General features: G+C 40.5%; 1 long non-coding RNA gene across 13 annotated transcripts in view; it reads left to right on the forward strand.

Moving 5' to 3' along the window:
- Nucleotides 1-21,716, forward strand: part of LOC118247537 (uncharacterized) — a 116,977-nt gene that overhangs the window by 83,458 nt on the left and 11,803 nt on the right. For 9 of the 13 annotated variants that reach the window (XR_007707873.1, XR_004778473.2, XR_004778472.2 and 6 more), the window contains 3 exons: nucleotides 7,808-7,945; nucleotides 8,028-8,075; nucleotides 18,316-21,068. This is a non-coding gene — a long non-coding RNA (uncharacterized LOC118247537). Of the gene's footprint in view, nucleotides 1-932; nucleotides 963-5,486; nucleotides 5,576-7,807; nucleotides 7,946-8,027; nucleotides 8,076-18,315; nucleotides 21,069-21,716 lie in introns of those variants that run through there. The other 4 variants (XR_004778474.2, XR_004778475.2, XR_004778478.2 and 1 more) reach the window with 3 other exon arrangements.

The raw sequence follows: 21,716 nt of genomic DNA on the forward strand, positions 1-21,716 counted from the left end.
TATGATCATCTGTCCAGTTTTCTTGTAGTAACAGGTCTTTTCTTCAAATCAATTCAAGTTTGAATTACAATGAGTCTTTTGAAAAAAGAAGTACCCCATTGTGATTTGTAGAAGTATTTCTAGTGATGAAGAATCCATCACAGTCCTCTGCAACTGATAAATGTTAATTATCAGCTCTTCTATCAACCATTACCACTTACTTTAAAACAACCACAACAAAAGCTACCTGTATGTTTACTTAGAATTGCAGGTGCAAAAGAGCAGTTCAGTTTTTTAATCTGAAAAGATGGAGGTATCTTTATGCTATGCCCCTCCATCCCAAAGGATATCATATTTCTCCTTATTTAACCCCAGGTGCATCAGAGGGTCCTTGGGAAGATTAATTCTCTAAACAGATAACAAACATGAGGACTGAACAAACACCTCACAGAGAAATATTCAACGCTGTGGATTTCACTTTTTCTTGCTGCAAAATGTTGATGAGCAGCTCACACATTATTTAATGTGACTCTTCAGAATTGCTCTACAGAACTGTAGATTTATGTGTGTGAGAGATACAGAAAGATTATTATTCCTTCCCTACGAATTGCTCGGAAAGTTCCTTGTAAACATTTGGGTCTTGAGAAATATTAACTGTGATGGATCATACCAGTGTCTCGACATTATTTCTGGATTTGACAGGTACTTCTTTCAACATCAGGTAGAATCTATTTGGACTCTGGCTCCACTATGCACAGACAGCAAAAATACAGTTAGAAAAAAAAAAAAAAACACTGAAAAACCCAAATCTCCCCTTGGAGGGCCAGTCAAGCCTTAACTGAGACATTATTGTAAATCTTGTGTTTGCTGGTAAAGCCTGTGGACAAACCATAAAATGGATGTCAGGCCCACCCTGACCTGACGTAACTTGTCTCTTGTGTCTCCCACCACAGGTCCAAGCACACTGCCAAGAAGCTGCCTTGGTAAGGATGAGTGGGTGATAGGTGCATGTTTTGCCTCTCCTCTTATCCTTCAGGTGTGTGCATCCTTACCTACATGCACTCCTTGTGGCTTCACCACCTGCTGAAGGCTGTGAAGCCTCAGGTGGGTGGTGTAGGACAGCAGCCTCCATACCTTATCTCGGTCCACCTGCAGCCTCCACCTAGCTGGGAAGAGGCTGCTCATTCGTAGCAAAAATGTGAACCAGGTGCCTGCCAGGCAGAGCAGCATTTAAGATTTAAAGGCATTAAGTAAAGATTGTTTTTTTTACTAACAATCCTCTGTGAAATTAAAACCTACTTTTCCTGATTGATTGTTTGTTTGTTTTTAAGTACCTGAGACTGAAATGCAGCTAACAGCCATTCTTGGTATAGCTTGTATTATGAAACAACAAATTATTTTAATTGCTCTAGCAATTCCCTTCCCATTGCTGTAAACAAATTATTTCCATCAGCAGCAGTCTGACTCACGTGGTACTTGACAGAAGAGCTCCCCACTCTGATCAGGGCTGGCATGAAGGCTGTGTGGGGGCTGCAGCCGCTCCCCTGGCAGCACCCAGGCTGTCTGCAGACAGCCAGGTGATGTTGCTGAGGCAGGGACGGTCCTCCTGGTTCTTTGCTTCACCCAGTCTTCACCTGTCTTTCTTTATAAAGACTCACCTTCTCTCCCCCACAACAACATGTATTTACAAGCCGTTTCAGTGCTTCATCCTTGGAAACAGTTTTAGGAAAGGGAAAAGTGAGAGAGCTGTGCTGGAGAAGCTCTGAGAGCCCTGCTCTGTCTGAATTATTTCTAGATTAAAGTACTTTTCTGAGGTTTGGAGGTTTTTTTTTTCCTTGAGCAAGTTCATCCCCTCTACAGGGGGATGAGAGAAAGCAGATTGAGTCCAAATGAGTAGGAATGGGATATTGTTTCATGGGAAAATCCTGTGGATTTTCTCTTCAGATGTGCTGATCCATAGATTGATGCACTCGAGGCAAGACACAACTATTACAAAAATGCAGCCCTGACACTGCACAGCTTGATGAACCTCCTCTGCTGGTGTCGACTTTGAGCTCACAACTTCAAAATTATTGATTTAAATGCTTGACTATCGATTGCACAATTAAGGCATGAGTGGGAGAAGGAACATACAGCCAGCTATGGTATTCATCTTCACTTTTTATGACTCAGAGACATGTTATTTATGTGTGTTGCTGTTGGATGGGATTGAAGTGTGTCTTTAGACATGATTTCCCAAAGATTTTGACCCTTCACAAGTAAAATGCTTCAGATGAATATCCAGTCTTAAGCCAGTAACACTATTATGTGGAGACTGCACTTAGGCTTTCATCTTCTGAGTGCTTATTCATAATGCTGTAATAAACTAAATACCTGCAACTTTGTCCAAGAGCCTAAGAAGTTTGCATCATTGATAAACAAGTTCTTTTGGTGAGCCTTTGAAAGCTCCCTTATGTACTTAATGTTCAGGTGAAAACGTGAGAGATGAAGAGAGATTTTTCCAGACACTTCAGGGTGCAGAAATGATAGCATCAAGACTGTTTTTCTTACATTTGTAATCATTTTTGTGGGCTACACTCTGACTAGTATACAGCTTAAATTGTGTAAAAACATAAAAGGGTTACCTAAGAGATGCAATGCAGTAAGGTTTCTCATACCTGGGGAAGTATCTGTTTCTCCTTCATGTGTCTCTTGTGGTGTTAGTGGAACTGCAGAGCTGTAGATGAGGCCCTGGCCAGAATTTTGGCTTAGACCCAAGAAATCCTTTGTGCCAAATAATACATACAGATTTTATTTATGTAAACAAAGAAATGCCCTGGAATCAATTTGTGTAGTGGATCATATAGCAAAACTAAGCAAGGTACTTCCCCAAACTGTGTCGTGAGTATTTTTGATTCTGATGACAACAAAACTAAAATCTCCCTGATGCAACGGAAAAGAATACAGAGAGCATTTGGGAAAGAATGGAATACAGATTGAGTGATAATTATTTTCCATTAATATATGAGAGTGAATGTTAACATTTTTTGTATCAAATTTTATTGAGAATGCCAAATAAGCTGAAACTGTCCAAACTAAGAGCTCTTTGAAAATTACTTCAATTAGTTCGCAGCATTTACTGCTGCTAATCTTAGCAGCAGTTTCAGATGGGACCAAATACTGGTTTACTGTGGTGGCTGCACTTGTTCAGCCTGAGATAAAGCAGAAGAGATGTTGTTTGTAATAACTCCTTCCATTAAACTCATAGCCTGTATTCTGTACCACAGATGAGCGTCCAGCAGTCTACATAGTTCAGATTACTAACTGTTCAGACACCAGTCTGGGCTTCATCCCATAATCAATAATCTTCCATCCTTCATTTTTATTGCTATCTAAGCATAACTACTAAATAGATCTGGTGAGAGATGTATTCCACTACCACCACTAAAACATCTTTGTTCAACATCCTGCCCCTGATACAACAACAGTTTCTTTTTCTTATCCTTTGAAAATCCTTTTGAAAAGATTTGCTGTATTGATGAAGTGAATTTGCCCTTAAAAGCCTGCAGACTGTGCTGGGAAACCTCATACAGCTAGTTTAGAGAACATAGAGAACATCTTTTCACTTACTTATTTTCTGAATGCATATAAATCACAGCTGAAAACCTGAACTGTGGGTCTGAACACATACAGACTCTGGAGGCTGTGATCTGAATTCAAGTTTGGATCAGACTGTGAATTTTGCAAATGTTTCTTGTTTCCATATCATAAAACTCTGAAGCCAAGCATGTTCATCTCTTCAGCACTACAAATTATGTGGGACAAGCCCATGACTAATCAAAACCTAGAATTTACAATCTATTATAGAGACAACAGGAGAGTCTTTTGCTATTGGTATTGCTGGTATTAATTAGCATTAATTATTCTATTATTGTTACATTTGGTTCAAATTATTAGTTTTTGCTTTCTGTTTTTCATTTGTGTACCTACCTGTGCCAGTTCAGGTTATACAATTGGTCATGGAGATTGCACAGGATTAATTGTCATTATTTAGGTTGTGCCATACTTTTAAAACAGGAAAATTATGAGAAAAACACTTTTGACTTTGACTTTTCTGATACACAATCATTTGAACGAAAATTTGTAAAACTTTTGGGTTTCTGTGAATACTTGAAAAACACTTTACACTTTTGGGTGTTGTAGTGAACGACACAATCCTGTCATGAACCTTATTCCAAATTAAAAGGAAATATTTTTTTCCAAATATATAGCAAATTTTCAAGGAGAATCAAGTGGCATTTTGATAGTGTTTCTAATTTCTAGTTAGTGGCCAATAACAGGAAACCTTAACCACTTAGAGTTGCTTTTTTTGTATGTTCAGGATGTTTATTATGAGTTAACAGGTTAAGAGTTATGCACAAATATTTTCTTGGCTTTAATGTGAGTAGTCTTTCACCCCCTAAATTCTGTTCTGATTTCTGAAGACCATTTGCTCCTCCGAGGTGAACCCCTGTAAAAGCACAGACTCTATGTGAAAAAGGTTGAGGGAAAAACTTGACCTCAAATTCTGTTTTTGTTCGAAACCAAAACCCAGATGAGAACAGTAGATTTTCTAGCTTTCTGTCAAAAATGAGCAGTATTGAGAAATCTAAGATACTCAGGTGCATTTGCAAAGTTCACAGTGCAGTCAGGGAAGATAATATAGTTTTCAGGTCTGTAGGTTTAAACCCAGGCAATCTAAAGGAATGTTGATTAAACTGATCATCTTCTAAGGAAATATGGTCAGTAACATTTCCAAAATGAAAATTCATCTGGCTTATCAGATTTCCCAGTAGATATTCATCTACAGACCAAGAAGTAAAGTTCTTTTCTTGGCCTGTAAAATAGGCAAATAGGACATACAGGGAAGGGCTGAAAGGCCTGTGCTTTGGTTGTACTGGAGGTCATTACCTTGGGGCTGTTAACAACAGGCTTGGGTTACAGCAATTCCTATGCTATTTAAAACCATAACCACAGTTGGTTGCATTGCAGACATCCAAAGCATCAAGAACATTATATCACTAAACCTCATGCCATAACTACTTCTTGGTAGAATTTGCCATTTATAATCTTGGTCCTTATATGTAATAGATGAGTTAAAATAATTCATACATGCTAGGAAAATGGGGGTTCAATATAACCTATTTTTTTACAATTATCTCTGCTTGGCACTATGCAGAGTGGGCAACACAGATTGCTATTTCTTACTTATTTTCTGTATATGGCCTGAATATGATCCACAATAAAATCCCGACTTTGGAACTCTCTCTTGTTTTTTGTTTGTTTGTTTGCTTGCTTGTTTTAATAACATAAGCAATCAAATTAAAATCTCAAGTATATGCCTTATATTTTGACTGGGTGTATTAAGCATTCAGTTTTCAGATAGTCATGCATACCAGAGCACTTATGCATCATCTCAGATATGATGGGGAAAACATCAACTCTTGGGTAACCAAAACCTGTCCCAGTCTGGTATCCTTTCCTTCCAGATTCACCGTATCATGTTTCTACACAAAGAACAACATCCTTCCTGGAATGCTTCCCCTAAGGGAGGACAGCAAGGAAAAATCTGGGAAATGTATGTGAAACACCAGTGTGTCTTTTATTCGTTGATCCTAAGGACAGTGCTAAGACATCCTCAAGAATTCAACAATTTTGGGATCTGAGTTCCAGCTTGACAATGGTTTTGCTATCCTCAAAATATGAAAAGTCGAAGATTGTTTTTTGTTTGTTTGTTTCCTTGTTTGTTTTGTCCTTTTTTTTTTTTTCTTATTATTTTCTGGCAGTGGAAATGCTGGTTAAATGTTTTTCATTTGGTTGGGAAGAACAAGTATTAGTCTTTTTCTCAACAGTCTTATATTCCCCTACCCTATGTCAGCATGAAGTCAGTAAAAGATGTAGGTATTACAAAAAGAACCCTTTTTCCTTTCCTGTGTTTGGATCATCTGTGGATTATATCTCTGCAGCTGCGCTGTGCCCCCAAAAGTCCATAAAGCTGCCCTTAATGTTTCCACATGTATAGAGTTTGGTTGCAGGGCCACATTAAGAGTAAATCCATAAAAATAAGGTTACAAGAGCATGTCGTATCACTCTTTTATGTAATTTTAGTAGAAAAATTCTTCTGTTACTGTAGCTGTACTGATATAATTTAGGATTTATTTTATTTTGGAATAAAATCTATCTTACAAACTTCATTTCTTATGAATAATGTTATAAGACAAGTAATATTTTAGTCTGAAATGTCCTTCAGCATGTTGAAATAGTTGTAAAATTTTATTCAAGCTGTCTCTTCTCTACTTCACTCCATTCAAAAAACAGTTTCAGACTTTCAAATAGTGACAGAAGTGCTTGTTAACTTCATAGAAAACATCCAAACAGCTCATGGAATTTTTGCCTTGGGGAAGCATTTGTTTTCTTGTTTGGTCAATTAAACACTGCTTTTCAGGGTGTATTGTAACATCAGGCATGATAATAACCAGAAACACCAACGGGTTGCAAAAAGTTTGGGTTGATCTCTGTGCTCTAGTTATGTGTTTGCAGAGCTCAAGCGCCGAAGGGAGGGGAAACACAAACTGAGAAGACTTCTGCATAATTTTCCTTGACATTATTCTTAGAGAAGAGCTCCAATCAGATAAAAAGCAGCTTTCTTATGTCAATACTGGTGCTTGAAATGCTATAAAGAAGTTATCATGATGCCATTGAAAGCATTAGGAAAGATTTTCAACTGAAAAAGAATAGATGTGAAGGGCACACAAAGTCTTGAACTGGAGGAACACTTATAACAAGAAAGTGCTGATTCAACACAAATTGGTAATTTTGGCAGAACAGGATTTCACCAATATGTCATGAAAGGTTTTATGATGCATATAATTATATAACATATAATATTATAACATATATAATTATTATAATTAAGATGTATTGTGTTCACTCTTTATGTTTTATTTCAATGTTTATATTTTATTTTTTTTTTTTACATTGGGATAGTAAGGTTAAAATGATGTCAAGCTGCAGTGAAGCATTTTTGTAAGCCTGAAGTGAATTGTTGATTTTAACTTATTTCAACCACACAAAAAATAAAGGATTACAGATTTTAAATCTTGGAATTTTCCATGAGATGGGTCTCAGATGGGAAATCATCTCTGTTCTGGAAAGCTTTTAAGCATATGCTTAATTTCTCTTTCTGGAGAGGGGGGGTTTGAGCAGGTACTTCAGGGGTGTGTTATCTAAAGGCTCAAACAGGAGTCTGAAAGGAGTTGAGAAGGAAGTTCAGATCCTGAGAAAAGTAGGGCAGATCCATTTCACTTGCTGATCCATGTGCAGTGCAGCTTTCTGGGGTTCCTGCAGGCCAGCTGGGAGAGGAGAGGAAGCTTCACCTGGCTGAAACCTCTGTAATTGTGTCTGAGAGGTTCCCAGTTGTTTTCTAAATTTCACTAAAGAAAGTCCATCCAGGAGGGAAATCTACCATGTAGTACATGATCTATTTACAAAAATAGGTCTTACAAAATTTTGCAGCACATAATTTCAGACAGCATGGTTCCGTTCACTGGTACCATTTGCAGATACTGCCTTGACAGTCACAAACGCATGAAGTCAGTCCAGTATTTGTTCTTTTCAAGAAGTCTGGTTGAAGAAGTACATTTAAGGACATCTGTCCCATTACTCTGTCTTCATTTAAATGGCTTGTTAGTAGTGTGTCACCAGTGATTTAAAATGAGCTATAAGGTGTGTTCTTCAGATTGATTATAACTACCAATGAGCTTCCTCTGTTGATTTTGTATCTACGTTTTTTGTCCTGAATCGATTACAGTACCGTAAGGATGACACTGGAGCTGGAGGTGGCTGGAAGAATCACCACATTTATGCTCCCTTCCCCTCTCAGTTGAGTTGGAGAGCACATAAAGAAACCCTGGCCTGCACTCCCTATCAAGCTTGCAGCGTATGATATGTAAGTAGGACATGTCAACTGCGACTCTTTCGCAAAGTCCTTATTAGGCTAACAGCAGATTTTACTCTCTTTCTTTCTCCAGGTTGCTGTGGGAGTGTAACTGATGCGCCTCATTAGAGTTTGAGATTGTGTGAGTAATCCTATTGTTTCTATCCTTCTGTGTAAAGTGTGTATAATCACCCTGCTTCCTCATGATGGTATGAGTAACCTCATTTTATGACAGGCTTTTTCCACATTCCCTATTTTTTGCTCCTTAACTTGTGATTCTACTTCGGTGACTTTGGATTGATTCACGGGAGGGAGGAGGTTGGGAGGTGGGAAGGAGGAGGGGTGCAAAGGCAGAACAAAAGCACTTTTCGTTCCCTCACCCGTAACCCTTGCTGTTCAGTTTGACTGTGGGCTAGAGATCAGACGATAAGCTGGAGGAAATAACACAGACAAATTTCACGTGGCTCAGACTGCACTGGCTGCATAGAGTGATGATTCTGTGCAACATCAGAGATGGGGTTTGTCTTCTGTCGGGGGCCTGGGTTGCACCTGCCCCAGGGAGCCTGGGCAGGAGGATTGGCACCCTTTTCCATGGGGAAGCGTGAGATGGAGACTTGGAGGGTGCATGGAGCCTGTGCATGGGCACCGTGGGAGTGAAAGGGGAGGGAAACGAGGTCTCCGCTGACCTTGGGTGGCTGCACCCTTGTCCTGGGGTAGCATCAGAGGTGACCCAAACCAGAGTCATGCAGCTCAGTCCTCCCATTCCTAGTTCATGTCAGGGCAAGGGTGAAGGCAGGGTGGCATGGATGCTTCTGAGGTCTCCCGTCAAATGTATGCAAGGCACTGGCTGGCTGGCAGGGTGCTGGTGCTGAGGGGGATGGCCATGTAGGCATTGCAGTAGAGACATCATGTCCTGCTCCTAGCAGGTGAAGGTGTCACCATCTGAGGGGCCTTATCTGTGTTAGCTCTGGTGGTGCTGCTCCCGCCAGTGAAACTGAACTGCTGAGATGGGAAACCTGGGGCCAAGAAATCAAGTGTAGGCAAGGTCTAGAGTTTGTTTACGATGAGTTTGCTACTTAGATGAATCATAGTGTAATAAATTGCCCTTTTATAAGGGTGTAAAAATCCAGCCACCAGCTGAGCATTATTGCTGTGTCTTAGCTAATTCCAATTTAAGTGGTTATAGTCTGCCTGCCTGAGTCCTCTCCTTGTCCTCAGCTACTGGGCAAAGCCAGTCTGCTCAGTACAACGTCTTCCATTATTCACTATATGAATGTTGTTTTTCTTTTGAATGTCTCTTGAGGTGTCCATTAGGAAGGTTCTGATAAAAAATTTGGATTGGTTTTGAGCACAAGAAATAGTGTTGGTCCTTAATAATGTCTAGCAGTTACCCAGCAGCAGTGAACATATATTTAATATAGCTTAATTATTTCAGATGATACATTCATTTTCCTCTTGCTGCAGAAGCTCTATTTTTGCTGCTACTCAGTAATACCAGCACATCCAGTGCGTTGTAGTGCTTTTCTCAGTGTGTTCTTGTGTTCAGCTCCTCCAGTCAGAGAAAGAGCCATATTTGGTTCCACAGTCACATGTATTTTTCAATATCCCTCTGCTAGTAGTTTCCACCAGTACTGCGTCTGTCTCTGCTGCAATGTTTTGCCGCAGGAGATGGGCAGTGTTGTTCAGAACATTTCCCAAATGCTCAATAAGCCTTTCTGTTTCTGCAATTTAAGGTTGGTTGTATTTCCTGGGGATGACACAGTTCACAGTTTCTCGGAAGTGCAGGAGAAGCAGACATAAGCAAGTCTAAACAAGAAAGGAGGTTAAGCATCAGCCACTGGATTGATGCGTTGGTTTGCTTTACTTCCTTCATAATATATGGACATAAAACAAAAGCTTGTGTCTAGAACTTTGACATTTTTGGCAAACATAAAATACAGACCAACACAAGAACTGGAGGAGTGAATACCAGGAGTCAGTCCCACAAAACCAACTTTCTTTTACCTTGCTGCCACAAAACCTTAACCTCCGTGTCATTACAAACTTTGCCTCTCTTCTTTCTTCCACACAAGCTCATACCAATCACTTGATAAATGGTTCATTTCTTTTCAGTATTTGTGGTAACACTTTTATTTATAGTACGACAGGGGAGGGAGTTCACTAGTGACTTTCTTGTTACTATTCACTTTAAGCAAAATTTGTCCAGATACTATAATGATGGGTAGCTGGGCATCTTTTATTCTGTATTACCCAGCAAGGATAGGTCTTCATCTTTTTTAGCCATATATTAGGTACTCATCATTAGCAATGTATCAGTGCTTAGTTGACCTTAAATGATTGCTGTTGCCACTGGCTGGATAACAGAATAAACAGCAGGGAAAGCATGCCCTTGGCAAGTATTGATTGCTATTTCAAGATATCACCACAAACAAGGTCCACAGTAACTACACTAGAAGATTACAGTGCAAGTTGGTGAGGCAGCATGTTCTGAACTATTTTCAATTTTGCCTAGATCATTATTGATGATCTATATCCAAGGAGAGTTGGTTTCTCCAGTGTTCTCATTACAGTTTGTGGCTGTCCTACAAGTGCACCAAACTGAGTATACCTTGTCTCAGGAATGAAGTGGTCTCCAGTTTGCCTTTGAATTGAAACCACCTTCTAAGAGACTTCCTCAGCCCTGACCTCATCAGCAGGGAACAGAGCTGTGTTGGAACATGAGGGGAGTATTAGATCATGGAAACTAAGTAAGTCGAAGGACTTAATCTAATTCCTTCATTCCTAGGTTGTTTTTCTTAAAGTCATAACAAATTAGAAGGACTACCTAGTGCAGGAAAAAACCACTACCCAAAACAAAGCCCTAGAAAAAAAAAAAAACACACAAAAAAACACTAGTTCCAGGCCTGTGATGTCTTTGACTTATGTTCTGATTTGTGTCTACTGATGTGATCTGAATATACAACATGTATTCTTCAGAATATGTTTTATGTTGTCTTGCATGAAGCTGTGGGTTACTGATGCCACTGGAATGTGATAGAAAACTGGAATGAGATAGTTTTGAAATTCCTTGTAAAAAGGATTGTGCTGAATATGATCAAAGGCTGATGAGATGATCCAGAAGTGGTACTGATGATCTGTGATTTTAGTATTTCAGGAGAATATAGCCTACAAGCAGAAATAATTGAAACAGCTGTAAAAAATTAGCGCTTTTATTTTAATTGTTAATGAAAGATGATAGAAGGCATTCATTGCAAACTGAAGCTTGTGAACACATTGGTCATGTAACAGTTCTCGTACACTGGCTCGCAATGCAGTGTTAGAGCATCTCCAAGTCTGAGGACTGATTGGGTTAGTTTTCCAGCTGCCCTTAGACAGATGGAGGAATGGATGGATGCCAGACCTCTCTGTGTTTTCTCTACAGGTTTTATGTGACCCAGCAGAGCTTTACTGAAACAGCAGGTCCTGTACCACTCATGTAGTAAAGGCTAATGGTTTCGTTGCTGAAATTTTTAGGTTTTCTGTGTGCAGTTGTAAGCATCCCATTTATCTAACAGCTGTGCCATTGTTCGTTATGGCCACTGACTTGAATGAGTTACCAGGAGCTGTTTTCAGAAGGGTCTCTTTGCTGTCTGTGGCTGTTTTTATCTATGTTCTTGTGCCCCTCAGAAAGAGCTGGGCTTTAAAAAGGTGTGACTCAGCACAGTTGTGTCATGTCATTTATTATTATTTCTTGCTGAGAGCCTTGGGCATTACCTCAACACAATTATGAAACAGGGCCCTATTGTGGCCAGCTCAGTACACAAATAAGCTGAAGGGTAGTCCTGTTACAAATTAAACAGTACAATAAGAAATACCAGCTAGAGACAACAAAATGAGTGCAGAAAAACATGACAATATTGTAGCCATCAGTGGTTGGGCTAGTGGGCAACTGTCACAGCGAAAACCACAGGATAAAATAGTTTGCAAGAAGCTATTTGAAAAACCAAACAAAACAAATGAACAAACAAACAAAAAACAACCTGACCCTTCCTCCCTCCCCCCCCAATAAAAGTCCATAAACCTTACATCACATTTATTAGTCAAAAACAAGCAAAAGTTGTGAACATTGAAAAAATGCTTTCAGAATGATTGAATTTGGGTACTAGCAAATCTGGAGTGTCCTAAGCCTTTGACAAGCTGGATCATCCAACACATCCGCTGCCCTAGAGAGGAGTTTCAGAACCCATCCCTGCTTCCAGGATAAGGTACACAGCCATCCAAAGAAACCCCATTAAAATAAAGGTTTCAGTAATTTCCAAGCTCTCTGCTGCAGAGCTTGAGCTCAGTTAGATCTAGAGCTCCAGGGCTTTTGGTTCCCTGGCACCATGTTTGACTATCTCCAAGCAATAGGTCTTGAAAGCACTAGCAACACACCTTGGGGCATGGGAGCACAGGCGTCCCTGGAGATGTGCCAAGGGTACAGGCAGAGTCCATGCAAATCTTCTCTTCAGTCTCCCAAAGTTTACTGAAAATATGCTATTTGGGAGTTCTATTTGTCTCTCACTGTTGACAGCACTTTCTTCTAGGGAAAAGATGATGATTTGTAATCATATGTATGTGTCTAACCACTGACAGGTGTCTGATAGACCTTGTGACTGTAAAATGCATTTCATTTTAGGGGAGCTTTGAAGGGCAGAAGCGATCCCGTTTTGCATATTTTCATGAGAACTCCATTAAGACTTAAGGGCCATCTTTAATGAGAGAGGCAAGGTGGCTGAGGAAAAATTACATTGCTGGGTGGACAAAACAGATTGATGTGCACACCAGCAGCTGGGTGTCACAGAGATCGTGAGAACTCTTTTAAAGATCCTGCCATTCACCTAATGTCCTATGACCTGCTATATAGATTGTGGAATTTGTTCTTTTTGTCTTAGCTAAGAAAGAGATAATTAAGGGTCTGAGCATTAATGTCTGCTGACAGATTTCCATTGACTTCCACGGTCATTGAGTCCACTTGTATTTGAAATGTTCAGCTATCTCCACAAGAAAAAGGTGGTAGATGACCAGAAGAGATCATATTGTTCCTGTTGTCACTGATTTCCTTTGCTAAACTCCAGCAAGGTAGAAGGTTGCATTTCCCAAATCAGCACTAAGAAATAAAAAAGTCATAAAAAGGTCAATTTCAGTCCTGCTGCACAGAGCTATACCTGATGTAAGTGTACTGACTTCCTCTAACTTTATTTCATGTGCCTATTAGTATTTATATTGTGAGATCGCTGGAAATTGAGGAGATGTAGGATTTGGAAAGCAAATAATGTTTGAATCTTCAATTTGAGATAAATAAGAAGCACACTTTGGAGGTAAATATCACATAGTACAGAAAATATATGGGTCAAGGATAGTATTTTACTGGAACTGAGAAATTTTATATTCTTCTTAGAGCCAAGAAAGAATGGAGATAGGGAAAAAAGCAAGGCATAATAGCAACTGCCCTCCTCTCCTGAATCCTCCTCCCAAAGTTTGTGTTAAAAAGGAAGGGTGGGGAACAGGAGAGGTACAATTAGGCAAAGTAGGCATTGGAGAGGCATTTAGATAAAAGACTTCACAATAAAAAATAGAATACAAGAAAGGAAATTAACAAATAAAAAGCAGTCTGAAATCCCACAAACTCCAGCAAGGCCACTGCAATAATTTACAGACAGAAAACCTCTGAGCAAAAAGGGGTTGTTCATAGCAGGTGGAGCTGAGACATCGAGAGAAGCACAGCAGAGTCCATGAGGAGGCATGAAACACCAACTCAACCCTTTTTCTAGTCCTTTTCCAGTGCTAGTCTTGTCTCATAGTACAAGAGAGCTCTGCTTCAGTGACTGCTGCTGTACAAGAAGTGGCTGGCTGAAAAGACGGTGTATTGTTTTCTTAAATACAATTAAATAACCCTTTTCTTTCTCTGAAGGAATAGCAGAGGTCCTCTGTAGTGGTATGCATGAACCTGGGTTGCCGTGCTCCAGCTGTGAGCCACGTAAGGTTCACTGCATGTGTGGTGAGTCCGTAGCCACTCTGTTGCATCTTTTAATTCCCATTCTCAAGGACAGGAGGTAGATGCAGTGTGTGCCTTTGCTGGGGAGCTGCCACCAGCTCTTGGGGCTGTAGTTGAGGAGCTATTTGCCACCTGAGGGATGAGGGGTCAAGGCATAGCAGCATTGTGGCAGGCCAATGGCCACAGTCACCATGGACACCTTAGTCTTTGGCCAGCATTGGCCACTGTGGCCATCAGCAAGCAGCTTACTGGCTTGCTTTCCTGACAGGCTGCTGAGCTGAGCTGCCTTTCTGAGGGCCACATTAGGCTCAAGAGCCAATGCAAGAAAAGCTGGAGCTAGCATGGCTAGGAGACGGGAGTAGGAGTGCCTTTTCTGAGCTGTAAGGCAAATTTTATCATTAAAAGGCTGCTCAGCAACAGCATGGACTTCAAATGCATTTAATCCAAGCCATAAAATCTGAGTAGCTCTGGAAGAGAAGGGGATGTGAAATGGACATTACAAAAGTAAGTAGGGTTGAGGGACTAGAAGAAACAAAAGACCATAGGAGAATGGCCTGGTCTGTTGCACAATGTATTTTGAACATCTCAGGATATCTGTAAGGTCACAACAAAAAAAGTCTTAATAAAGTCTGTTCTCTGTAGAAGTGTATTAGGCACATTTCTTACTGGCAATATCTGGGTTGGGGGCTCTTTGTGAGATACAGCTGTAGGAGCTGCTAACGTCAGTGACAACCGAAATTGGGTAACGTGTTGCATTCTATCATCAGCCTTTGATGAGAAATACAGAAATAATGAATTAAGGCTTTGGTTAGTAAGCAAAAGCAAGTGATCAATTATGTCACTTCTACATTTCTGTATAGTATAACACCCTTTCATATGGATCTGAGAACACAAAAATCTTCCTAATAAACATTCCCCCCCCCCCCCCCCCCCCCCCCAGTTATCACCTCCTTTACAGTCATCCTCCCATCTCCTGTTAGATGTTCATGGGACCAGACCCTGCTGACATACAAAGCTGTTCAGCCTAAGTCTGTGAGGACATGCCAAGGTACCACAATGGACTGTCTGTCCCTAGGGATCACATTTTCTCTGATTCACAACACAGTTAAATTCTTCTCCACATAGTTCTTTATGTAGCTTCTTGGAAGCTCATAAGAGACTTGCCTGTGTGTGTAAGCTGGGCAAGGAGGATCCTGGCCAGGAGTGCCCTACTCCCATGACTGGCACATGGCTATCTCAGTAGTAGGCTCTGCTGGAACCAAATCTTCCTGTTTGGTAATAATAATGCTTTTAAATGGAGAATTAGAAGGCAATAAAACAACCTTGCAACTCCCTTAGAAAAGCATAAAGATCTTTTTTTTTTTCCATCTTTCCCGCTTATATATAATATGCTAAGCACAATTCTTGCTCCATTTCCTCTAGTGAGGGGGTCTGCACACCTTGGAAGGTGGGCTAGATGAGCCCGGGAAAGCTTTGCTGCTGTGTGCCTGTGGCCCCATAGCTTGATCAGGGGCATGTGCAGCTCCTGGGGACATCTGGCCCTGGGGCCCTTTGGCCCCAATTTTGACCTTTACCCCCACGTTGGTTTGTGCCACTTCTGTCACTCTTCTTTTGTTATTTATGGCACAACCTAGCGAACAAGGCCTGATTAGACAAGGTATAATTTTTTTCCCCGATCTTGACTGTATGCCTCAGAAGACTGAATTTAACCTGCAGCTCACAAGCACACATATTCTCATTTTACATTCCAGAGCTGCGTTTTGGTTTGTTCCCTCTGTGTTTCAGCTGCAGAAGCTGTAGAAGCAGAATATTCTTCCTCTTCAGGATGAGTTCACTTGTTTCTTAGTGATATGTAGGAGCTAATCCCCCAAAGTCCCATATCAGGTCTATGTACCAGCACACCGGTTCCTCATGAGCAATTTGAAACGATACAGAACCGCACTTTGGTGCATTCAGCTGGGGACGTTGCAAAATGAAGATGTAATTTAGCAGCTCGTCCTGAAATGATGCAGTTCTTTTTGAAAATAGGCATAAAAGTTTTGCTGTCACTCAACAAAGCATGAGCTGGTGAGTGCCCTGCTGAGGGCAGGTTCTGAACCACAGCAGCTTGGTTGTTTCCAGGCCAAGTGAAGGTGCAGCAGAGAGGCAGCCCCTGCTGGACCTTGTAGGGGCTCCAAGCAAAAACTTATTTTTTTGCTTATTTTCAAAGTTGCAAGCTGAACTAAGCTTGCAACAAATTTTGTGTGGTCAGCTGTGCAGTGTCAGAACAAGTAACCTGGGGAAAAAAGGACATAGAATGATACCGTGTGTGTTTTAGGGAGGAGGTAATTATTTGTATGCCAAGAAGTACAGTGTTTGGAAGTAGCCGTTTGATTTGCAGGTTTTCCAGAGTTAGAATGTTCATTGTTTCAGTCAAGGCAATTTTTTGTAATCTTGGGGTGCTATTCTAAAAATATAAAACGAGTACTACAGGGATTCTCTAACTCTCTACCCGTGAGACTTAAGTATACTTTTTTCCCTACTTAGCCATGAACAGTTTTTTTTTTGCTGGACAGATTTTGGGGAGCCTGAAGATGCTCTTAGTCTAGTCTGACTATTATTTTCTCCCCATCTGCAGCTGTCCAGTCAAGGACTATTCTGTGTAACCAATAGCACTTTATAATTAGACTCATCAATAAGAGCACGTAATTCATGTTAGGACAAAAAAAGTTTCAGATAATTTAGCAAGTGGCATCTGGGTTATTGCCAGCTGCAACTGGATCTTTTGGGTCTCTCAGCTGAGGACCTTCTGTGCAATTGATACCGTCTTTGAAATGGCTGACGCTCACCCAGCTTAACTCCAGTTATCTTAACTTTCTGTTTTCTGCTTATTTTAATGCTGGTTGATTCTCCTGGATTTCCTACTCTCCTTATTAATTATACATCGGAAAGATAACAAAATATTACAAAGTACCGTCATGTCTGTGGAATCCAGCATATTGGATTTTTTGCCTGGAGTGTCAAGCAAGATTAATTATTCTGATAATAGCAGAATTATTGCATTTATCACATACAGTAAAAAGAGACTGTTAACATTCAGGCTGAGTTATTCTTGGTCTTAAGAGGCACAAATGGCAGACCTGGCATTTAGAGGGCTTTTGTGCCTTTAAAAAGCCCAGTCCCCCTGTTACCTTCTCCTGCTCCTTGGGCCAAATTCTTGCTGCAGGGCTGGCTGTTACCATGGTGGCAGAAGGCAGTCCTGCAGAGAGTTGTGTAGGTATGAATGTTTGGCAGAGCACTAGCATTTGAGGTAGACAGTATAATTACTCAGTCATTCAACACTAAAAAAAAAATGTGATTTTGTTTTTCTCTGATTGCCTTAGTTCCTGCTTACCTACGGTGAGATTGTCAAGATCTGTTGCACAGCTCCTGAAAGCTAATTTGAGGTCAGCCTGTGAGTCAGAATTGATTCTTGATTTTTGTCAACTGTGAGCTGGAGCTGAAGGGTTTGTTTTGGGAAGAAGGAGAGCAGCCGCGTTTGTGTGCTGCTCTCAGTGGCTACTCTAGCAGTCAGCATCTTCTGAGCTGGCCTCCAAGTTCCTGGGTTTCCTCTGAATTGGTACAAGGAGTTAAAAAGGAGCGGGATCCTTTCAACTTCAACCCCATCTTTTCCAATGTTTTTCTATTTTGGTGTTACTACAAAGGAAAAGGAAAAGCAAGTTAGGTCTCTGGAATGCACCCTCATTAAAAAGAGGCTGGTAACCAGCCTGCTGTGTGACCATAGTCCGTCTCAGCTCATGCATTTGCAACTGAAACACCTCGACTTTCTGGAAGTCTCTAAATGGATGGCTTTCAGTCGGAGCAGTACACAGACATTATAAACCCTGCAATTACTTTTACTGTAGGGCCATAAAATATAGATCTGCTAAAGTCTGGGGGCAGAACACGCAGGCATCCTACAGTTCCGACCAGGGCAGATTAGAGTCTATTACAGATGATGAAAACAAGGTACTAGAAAATCCATTAGAGCTATTTGTTGCCACTTGCAATGATAGTCCCTGTAACCACATTAAATCAAAACATCTCTGGGACTTCATTACAAATTTCTTATATCAATACTGTATGCTGATATAAATAATAGCATAACAAAATCAGGCAGAAGAAATTATATTGTTCTGTATGGTTTAGGGATTTGTGATCAATTATTTAGCATTTATATCAGAGAAGCACTTAATGTTGTCCATTGGGGTGGGATGTTGTAGTGCTAGGAACCATGTACATATTGAGCAAATGAAAATCGCTGGCCCAAAGTGCTTTGACCATCTAAATTGGGTTAAGGACAAAGTGTGTAAAATGAGAGAGTAAAAATGATTAAACTTCTTTCTAGATACTACTGCTCTGGGACTGAAACTACACTCATATCCAGTAAGAGAATGGAATGAAGCATCTGCTTTTGAACTCTAGGAAACAGCAAAAAAGAGACTGACAGAAACCTGTGGTCACTGAGTGTAACGCACCTTGCTCTTCAAAGCCCCCTCCTTTTCTCACATGCTATCTACCAACATAAATAATGCTGGCTTGTGTCACTTCTGGAAATAACAAGGTTGGCCATTGGTGGTTCATGAAAAGAAGCAAGAACAGTATGTTTTCATGGTAAGAAGTGGAACAAGATTGTCATCGTGCTTAAGACAAGAGTCTGGAGGGAAAACTAGCCTTGCTCTTCCTGATTCCATCAGGAGGTTTGTATCTGAGATTGCAGGATCTATGAGTTCAAAACATTAAAAGGAGATATGAATCAAGCATGCCAGAAAAGTTCAGTGAAAGTAATATGAACCCAAAACAATGACTTTTTTCCCCCCACAGCTCTGTTTGCAGTATGCAATTATCATGAGCTTGTTGGCAGTCCTGTAATAATTAGGCACAGCAGCATGAGTGAAGAATGTATCAATCTTAGCTTACAGTTTCTTTGGTTTTGTTGGTTTATGCTAACCTCATCATACTTAAATAGTAGTATGCATCTTTATGAAAAATGTGCAAAATGAAAAAAAAATCAATATAAGCTATAGTGGATCCCTCAATTTCTAGTATAAACATACAATTTGCATTGTAGAAGCCAAAGATTCATAGAACCAGAATTTTACCCTATAAGCTATGATTTGCTAACATAGATGAGCAGATATATCTGCATTAGAGATCATTGGTTTCAAAATAATTTTAAACAATAAATCTGAAACCCAGACTTGTAAAATGCTACATTTGCAGTGACTGTCTTTGTGGGTACAGTTCACATAATGAGGACAGACTTGAAGTACCTAAAGGATGTGAAAATCCAGTTCTTACTCAAGGTACCTTTACAAATCTCAGCCTGTTTATTCAATGTATTTACCTCTGTGCACTTGTCCCTGTGACACAGATGTATCAGGGAAACGCACTTCTGTCCTGAATGGCAATACTTTTGCAATTAAGAGATTTCCTGGAGTTTTCTTTTGGGATTCATGTGGGGGCAGATGGAGCCATGCTCTGGTCTTCTGAAGACCTTGAAGGGCAGAGCCCTGTTTGTCTCCGTCTCTTCCCAAATTCTGGGCAGCTGGAGCTGATGCCATCCCAGCACTCCTGCCTGGGCAGAAGCAAAGTCTTCCTTAGCAATACTTGTTCTTGAGCCAAATCCACAGTCTTCCTATCAGCCATGCATGCTGGCTGGCCCCAAGACAACAAACAGCAACTGATCCTCTACTCTTCTTGGGGGCTGAAAGTCTGAATTTGTTTTATCTTCCAAATTTTTAAAAACAGGAGTGGAGGTAATATCCTAACCAAACAGAGCCTTTGGGGCAGTTGCAATTCCTACTTTGGTTCTGAATCAGTCCAATCCCAGAGACAGGCTGAATGTAGTCTGTCCACATTATCAGCATATATGTGGAAAGTGAGGGACCGTACAAGTGAGTATTACAGCACTATGTCAGTATTGTCCCTTTTTTCTTCCACTTTACTGTGCAGTGGTACCAGAAAGGTGTATTGATTATTTGCCAAAAGGCTATGGATTAAATAAACAAACAACCTCCCTGTCTTCACCTGCCTGAGACTCTCCAAACTGCTTATCTGCATGCCATATAACAAAGCCAAAAGGCAGGAAACCTTCCTGCCCTCACACTGTTGGCATGATACAGCCAATATCCCTAGTCTCTAGTACCCCTGAGAATGAAAATTATGAGGTTTAGCTGAGACTCCTGAAAACAACCTTGAACATGGCTTCTGAGCACCTCAAGAGTTTTTATATGCATACGGATGTGTACATATGTATGCATATATAAATATATATATTTAAAAAAAAGTTAACACACCCATTCAACTTCCATTCCTGGCTAGTGGAGTATTTCCATTGGGTTTAAGGGAGAGTAGAATCAAGCCTCAGTTCAGCAAAGTGCTTCACTCTGAGGTTTGAAGAAGTTACTTGTCCCAGAAACTTCAATTAGGCATGTCAGCAAATCCTTTGCTGACTAAGGACTTCCACAGCTCAGCTGTTGTAGAGGGCAGCATCCAAGCTGGATGCTATAGGATGTTGACCTCTCTCGAGAACCCCATGCAGCAGCCAACCATCTGCAAAACATGCAGAGTAATCATAATAATTCCCTTGGCAGCCTATTTCAGGGAGGAAAGGGAAAAGAAAGAGTAGAAAAAAGAAGGAAATTCATTTTAGTTTGCATTGAAATACTCTCACAATAATTGCCTTCACATTTTTGAGTTTGGGGCTACATATTAAAACATTTCTACTCTCAACATGGAATGTTATAACAAGGTTTTCAGAGCTAATGAATGGTACAAGAGGAAAAAGAAAACCCATCGTACTAGTTTTGTATTCTTCCCCATTGACAAATGTAAATCTTGACCCTTAAGAGGAAGCATGTTTTAGGGATAGTTAGCACTATATACCAGTTCCACTCACTTGACACATATAATTTTCATGTCTTATTGTAGGGATTGCCAACTTCCCTGACCCCATGAGCAATTTACTGAAATCTTTGTATGCCTACAAGCCTATTGTCCCAGAACCTGTATGAATCCCCTCTTTAGGAAAGGTGTACAATATTAGGATCATGTCTTCCTTCAAGTTATCTTTAATAAAACTTTTGTTTGTTTGTTTCTATGAGAGAAAAGGCCATGGTTTTTCTTCTTTTCTCTCTGGAGCGCTGATATATATGATACACTGGGTTACCTCATACTGACACATTGATATGCCTGATACCCTGACATAACTGGTATTGCTACACCTGACACACTGAACTCATCTGCTCCTCTGGAAGCACTGATGGCAGTCACTCTATTGCTGAATGCTGCCTCTGGTTAGGGAGTACTGGGTAATGAGCAGCACAATCAGGCCACAACTATTTTATGTGGGAGGCCTATTTACACAGGAGAGGTCAGAGCGTGGTGGTGGCCCCATGAGGAAGTGAAAGTCTGTCAAGCTGAATTTGAAGTAAGTGTATGCTTTAGCCAGCCTGAGTTCTGAAATACATTGAGCATACAAATGGAGGAACAGAAAGTAAAATGAGAGTATTGTATGTACGATGTGTACTAACCCTTTAAATACTTTGTGAGCCCTCTAGTGGTGCTCATTGAGCCCTGGAAACCTCCAGGAGCTGGCTGGAGCCAGGTAGTCCTTTAGCCCATTGTGTTAACAAGATCACTGTTCTTTGGGGTTCAGTGTGCACATATTCTTATTTCAGGTTCTTATTAAAATCACAGAGGTAAGAACTTTATTTCTACCCTCCTATGATAAAATGTTCTTCAGAA

Source organism: Cygnus atratus, chromosome 1 (assembly GCF_013377495.2).
Source record: "Cygnus atratus isolate AKBS03 ecotype Queensland, Australia chromosome 1, CAtr_DNAZoo_HiC_assembly, whole genome shotgun sequence".
Classification (NCBI taxonomy): domain Eukaryota; kingdom Metazoa; phylum Chordata; class Aves; order Anseriformes; family Anatidae; genus Cygnus; species Cygnus atratus.